The 5001-nt window shown below is 35.9% G+C and overlaps 1 long non-coding RNA gene across 1 annotated transcript; it reads right to left on the bottom strand.

The window, feature by feature from the left end:
* Positions 1-1044: 1044 nt before the first annotated feature.
* LOC307007282 lies at positions 1045-3803 on the bottom strand. Its single transcript, XR_013799608.1, has 2 exons — positions 3723-3803; positions 1045-2810 (listed from the first exon to the last, which is right to left on the bottom strand). It is a non-coding gene; the product is annotated as an uncharacterized lncRNA (long non-coding RNA).
* Positions 3804-5001: the final 1198 nt, after the last annotated feature.

The following is a 5001-nucleotide window of genomic DNA, read 5'->3' on the forward strand; positions in this document are numbered from 1 at the left end:
TTTTGCATCTCCTCAGACTCAAAACTCTCCATACTTGAATAGAACTTTGTTGGCACGTCTCCCTTGTATGACGTCACAGCTCAGCTGCGTTTTAAAAATATGATCTTGACAGAAATGGCTATAAAGCTTATTGTAGGGCAGTTACAGTAATACTTTTAATGATAATTACATTTTCACTCAGACATCTAAACCTTATTTAATATATCTAAAAAAAAAATTTAACCTGACATACACACTTTAAGGGGTTTTAAATGTTATACGTTTAACAGGCAAATTCCCCGAACACATCCACCTACGCAATCTTGATCATATTCTGAATTAAGAAATCATTATAATGCAGTCAAAAATAATTTAGAGGAAACCTAAATAAGTATTTTACCTTCCGAGTCTTTCGTTCATTTGTCACACGACAGACGCAATGAACGGATCGTTCATGAACGACTCATCAATCAGCTTGTTCGACTTGAACCGGCGTTGCACAGACCGATCGGTGAATGACATCAAAATACAGTGAGAGTGATTAGAGACCCACATAGCAAATGTTTTCTGGCCCAGCTCCGGGCCAGACAATCACTTTTCCCTTGGCCCAAGTACCGCAAACAATGACGGCCCTGAACTGGCCCAGAACTGGATTAAAGACAAGGTTCACACATGGGCCATAACTGGCCCGAATCTCAGCCAATTAATCACCCTTAACTGGCCCTGAATTGGGCCAACATAGCAAATATTTTCTGGCCCAGCTCCGGGCCAGACAATCACTTTTCCCTTGGCCCAAGTACCGCAAAGAATGACGGCCCTGAACTGGCCCAGAACTGGGTTAAAGACAAGGGTCACACATGGGCCATAACTGGCCCGAATCTCAGCCAGTTAATCACCATTAACTGGCCCTGAATTGGGCCAAAACAGGTTTTATTATTAGTACCAATTCTCAGCCACAAGTTAACCAAATCAACACCACCCTTTAACCAGAAACCCCAAAACTGAGCCATATCCCAGCCTAATCTTACTCAAACCATGTAAACAAAAAGTCACAGAAAAATTCAATTCAATTCAATTTAAATTTTATTAAACAATAACATAAGCCAAAAAATGTTTTTATTACACATAGAACGGTATAACAGTGTGAAGACTGTAATGCACAAGCTACAAAAAAAAAAGACAGCTAGAGATGTGCAACTGTGTTGCCTAAGCTATCTAACTAAATTAATCAAAAATTGATCTAGCACTGATATTTGAACATTACAGTATAATTTCCATAATTATTATTATATTACATTATTTACATAATATAATAAGTGGGAGAAAGTTGAACGGTGTTGCCTGAGCTAATTAAATGAATCTAAAATGAATCTAGCACTCATATTTTAAAGGGCACCTATTATGGAATTTTGAAATTTACCTTTCATGTAGTGTGTAACATAGATCTAAGTGAACAAAAACATCCTGCAAAGTTTGAAATATGAAAGTGCACCGTATATAAAGTTATTGTCTTTCAAAAGTGAAAGTCGACTCTGAGTCATTTTTATGAATCGTTAGAAGACCGAAGCTTTTTCTCTGACTAGATGACGTCAACTTGTCAAGTTATTTGAATACGATACGCCCACTTATTGCGCTCCAAGGCCAGGGAAAATATCATGGCGACGAGACGCTGTGTTCTGAAGTGCGGCTCAAAAGCAAACTTTTTTCATCTGCCCAAGGAGGAGCATTTGAAGACTAAGTGGCTACAATTCACTATACCACAGAAGTATAGTCCGAGCCTTGTGCTTTGTTCGCGTCATTTTGATGACGATTGCTTTTTAAATGCACTCAAACTTGGATTCGCGAGCCGGATGATATTGAAGGAAGGTTCAGTTCCAAGTGTATTTGCATCAGCTTCCTCCTCCGTATCACAACCTGTAAGTGTTATTAATAATTTTTGCTTTTATATTTTATGTAGCATGCTTAATAATTATTTTGTTTGTTGTGTAAGCACCGTTTAGCTTCTAGGTCTTCAATGACAATTGTATTGAGATATGTGAAGTGTTTGTCGTTGTTTTCGGAGTTGTCTAAAGAATAGAATAATACCTCGTAGTAACGTAACTGCATTTTATTTTTTGTAAAAACTTTATGTTTATGCATCGGGCTAACGCAAACAAAGACTGATTGTGCTTTTACAATATGAACTCTGGGCTATGCTCGCTAATAACATTAAATTATTTATCTTATTTTTCGTTTTTTACTACAAACTATAAAGCAGTGGACTATAATCATTATTATAATACAATTTAATTGATAAAAGCATCATTGCACTCCGTGTTAAAAATAAGTATTATCTCTGTAAACACTGCTGGGTCATCTGACCAATCAACACAGATTAGCGTCGCGCAAAGGAGGGGTTTGAAAAACGAGTCGTTGAACGAATCATTTGGGAGTCGGTGAGCAAATCAGGTAAAAATAAATGCATATTATACGAAAACAAAAGTGTTTTTTGTCATTGCATGCATGTAAAACTGTTGTTGGGGACTCCCACAACAACATTAGGAACATTTTAAATGTCATAATAGGTGCCCTTTAACATTATAATATAATTTACATAATTATTATTATTAGGCCTATATTATAATATTTATATACTATAAGTGGGAAAAGGTGATCCTATTTAGGAGGACTGTCCTCAGGAACTAAAGTAGAGTTCTGCAGCCCCTCTTTCCTCCTCAATCGCTCTCTTCTTCCTCCATCGCGATCAGGAGCAAGCTGAAGCCATCTTTGAATCGTTGCTTCAATCTCCTGATCGGTGGCGTGTTGCGTCAGGCGGTTTTTTCTCACAGCAGCTAAAAGACAAAATACAAAATGAATAATACAAAATTAACAGATACATATAGAAACATTCATCCACCTACTGTACATAAATTTAGGTAACAAATTAAAATAAGGTTGCTTTGGTTACATTTTATACAGGAAATGATTGCTTATGTGGCACTATTGATTGACTAACTGGCTTGTCAGAAAAAAACTTAAAAATGTGTATATATGGAAACTGTGGTGTAAACAGTAACCAATGAACTGTTCAAGTACTGATAATCTAACGCATTCAAAGCATAAAATCTTATTTTCCCTTAAAAAAAAGTGCATTTAATCATCTTAAACAGTTGCTTAGCCTACTTATTGCATTGGTCATTTTAAACTAACAACGACCTCCTACAAATACCAAATGCATGTATTAGTAGCATTATTTATTTGCAAAGTATGCACAAATTAACATGTACAAAGTCTATTATGATAGTTTTAAACAGTTGTAGAAATTGAAGTACTGGGCATACAAAAAATGTTTTACACTGTACTTATACAGCATTTATTCATCTTTTTTCATGTTAATTTCAACATTTACTAATCTTGTTTACATGAGTTAACACACTGTGAACTAAGAGATGCACCGATTGATCGGTTAGTGATCGGAAGAATGAACCGGTTTTCACGTGATCGGCCGTGATCGGTGACCGGCCGATCACTCTGACAAATGCCAATTTTAAAACCGGTCATATGCACTCTGCGCCGCTTCGGACATTCCGCGGGCCGGTCTAACGTTATTGCACCCGGTCGCGTCTGTATTGGCATTCAGGGGCAGTGAATCAGCTATAGGCAAAAGTTAACTTCAATAAAGAACAAAGTGACATCCGAGTTTGAAATCAAGTAACGTTAGCTGCTAACGTTAGGCCTAGAGAGAGAGAGTGAACTTCACTTACCTGAACACTGAACAGCGGTTGACTGAGACTTCTTCTTCAAACTTCAGCGGGAGAAATTTCAACCGACGCATCACGTGAACCTCATTCACCAACCAGAAAAGCTGCTGTTACCATGGAGATCGCGCCTGAATGGAATGAAGCTGTATATTTTTAAATAAACTGTTATTTAGAAAAAAAAAAAGAAAGATATTTAGTAAGTTTAAAACATGATTATGATGATTAAACTAAAAAATATGGAAAACGTAGACTTTTGTATGTGGATTTTTATTACTATAAAAACAAATTAAAATAATTATTTATCATGTTAGGAAAATGTACATAGGCCTATTGTAAAAATTTATGATTATTACATTTTGTGAACATTGCTGAAAACAAAATACTATATTCATTATTCATATTTTTTACACTGATTCGATTATTAGCTAGTTATTATAATTATTATTAATTAATCAAATATTTACATCTATTCAGAACGGGGAGGATAATCTTGCCTTGAAAATATAGTAGCAGTAATTATCCAGTACACAAGTATACACTGCAAAAAATGCTTTTCTTACTTAGTATTTTTGTTTTGTTTCCAACTGTCCAAATATCTAAAAATCAAGAAGCATTTACTAGAGAAGTATAATGACATAAGAAATTATATTTTGTTTTAAGATAAAAAGAAAGTAATTTAAGTAATTTTTTGCTTAAAACAAGCAAAATTATCTGCCAATGGGGTAAGAAAAAAAAATCTTAATTCAAATGGAAACCAAGAATTTTTTTCTTACCCCATTGGCAGATAATTTTCCTTGTTTTAAGCAAAAAATTACTTAAATTACTTTATTTTTGTCTTAAAACAAAATAGAATTTCTTATGTCATTTTACTTCTCTAGTAAATTCTTCTTGATTTTAACATTTTTAGATATTTGGACTGGAAACAAAACAAAAATACTAATTTTTGCAGTGTATGGCCCATAATTGCTACATTGATCTGGGCCACACATGCACAATAAGCTTGTCTGCTGTCATTGCAGTGCCATCATTACCACACCTGGCCCATCTAACAGATGGCTGACATTGATCTGGGCCACACACCTTCAATCCACAATCGGCCCAAATTTGGTTTGCCGTCATTCGTACAGTGCCATCACTGCCACACTTGGCCCACAGTTGGCTGACATGGATCTGGGCCACATACCTCCCATCCACAATCGGCCCAAATTTGGTCTGCCGTCATCCATACAGTGCCATCACTGCCACACTTGGCCCACAGTTGGCTGACATGGATCTGGGCCAC

The sequence above is a fragment of the Phoxinus phoxinus genome (genome assembly GCF_949152265.1).
Source record: "Phoxinus phoxinus genome assembly, chromosome: 11".
NCBI lineage: Eukaryota > Metazoa > Chordata > Actinopteri > Cypriniformes > Leuciscidae > Phoxinus > Phoxinus phoxinus.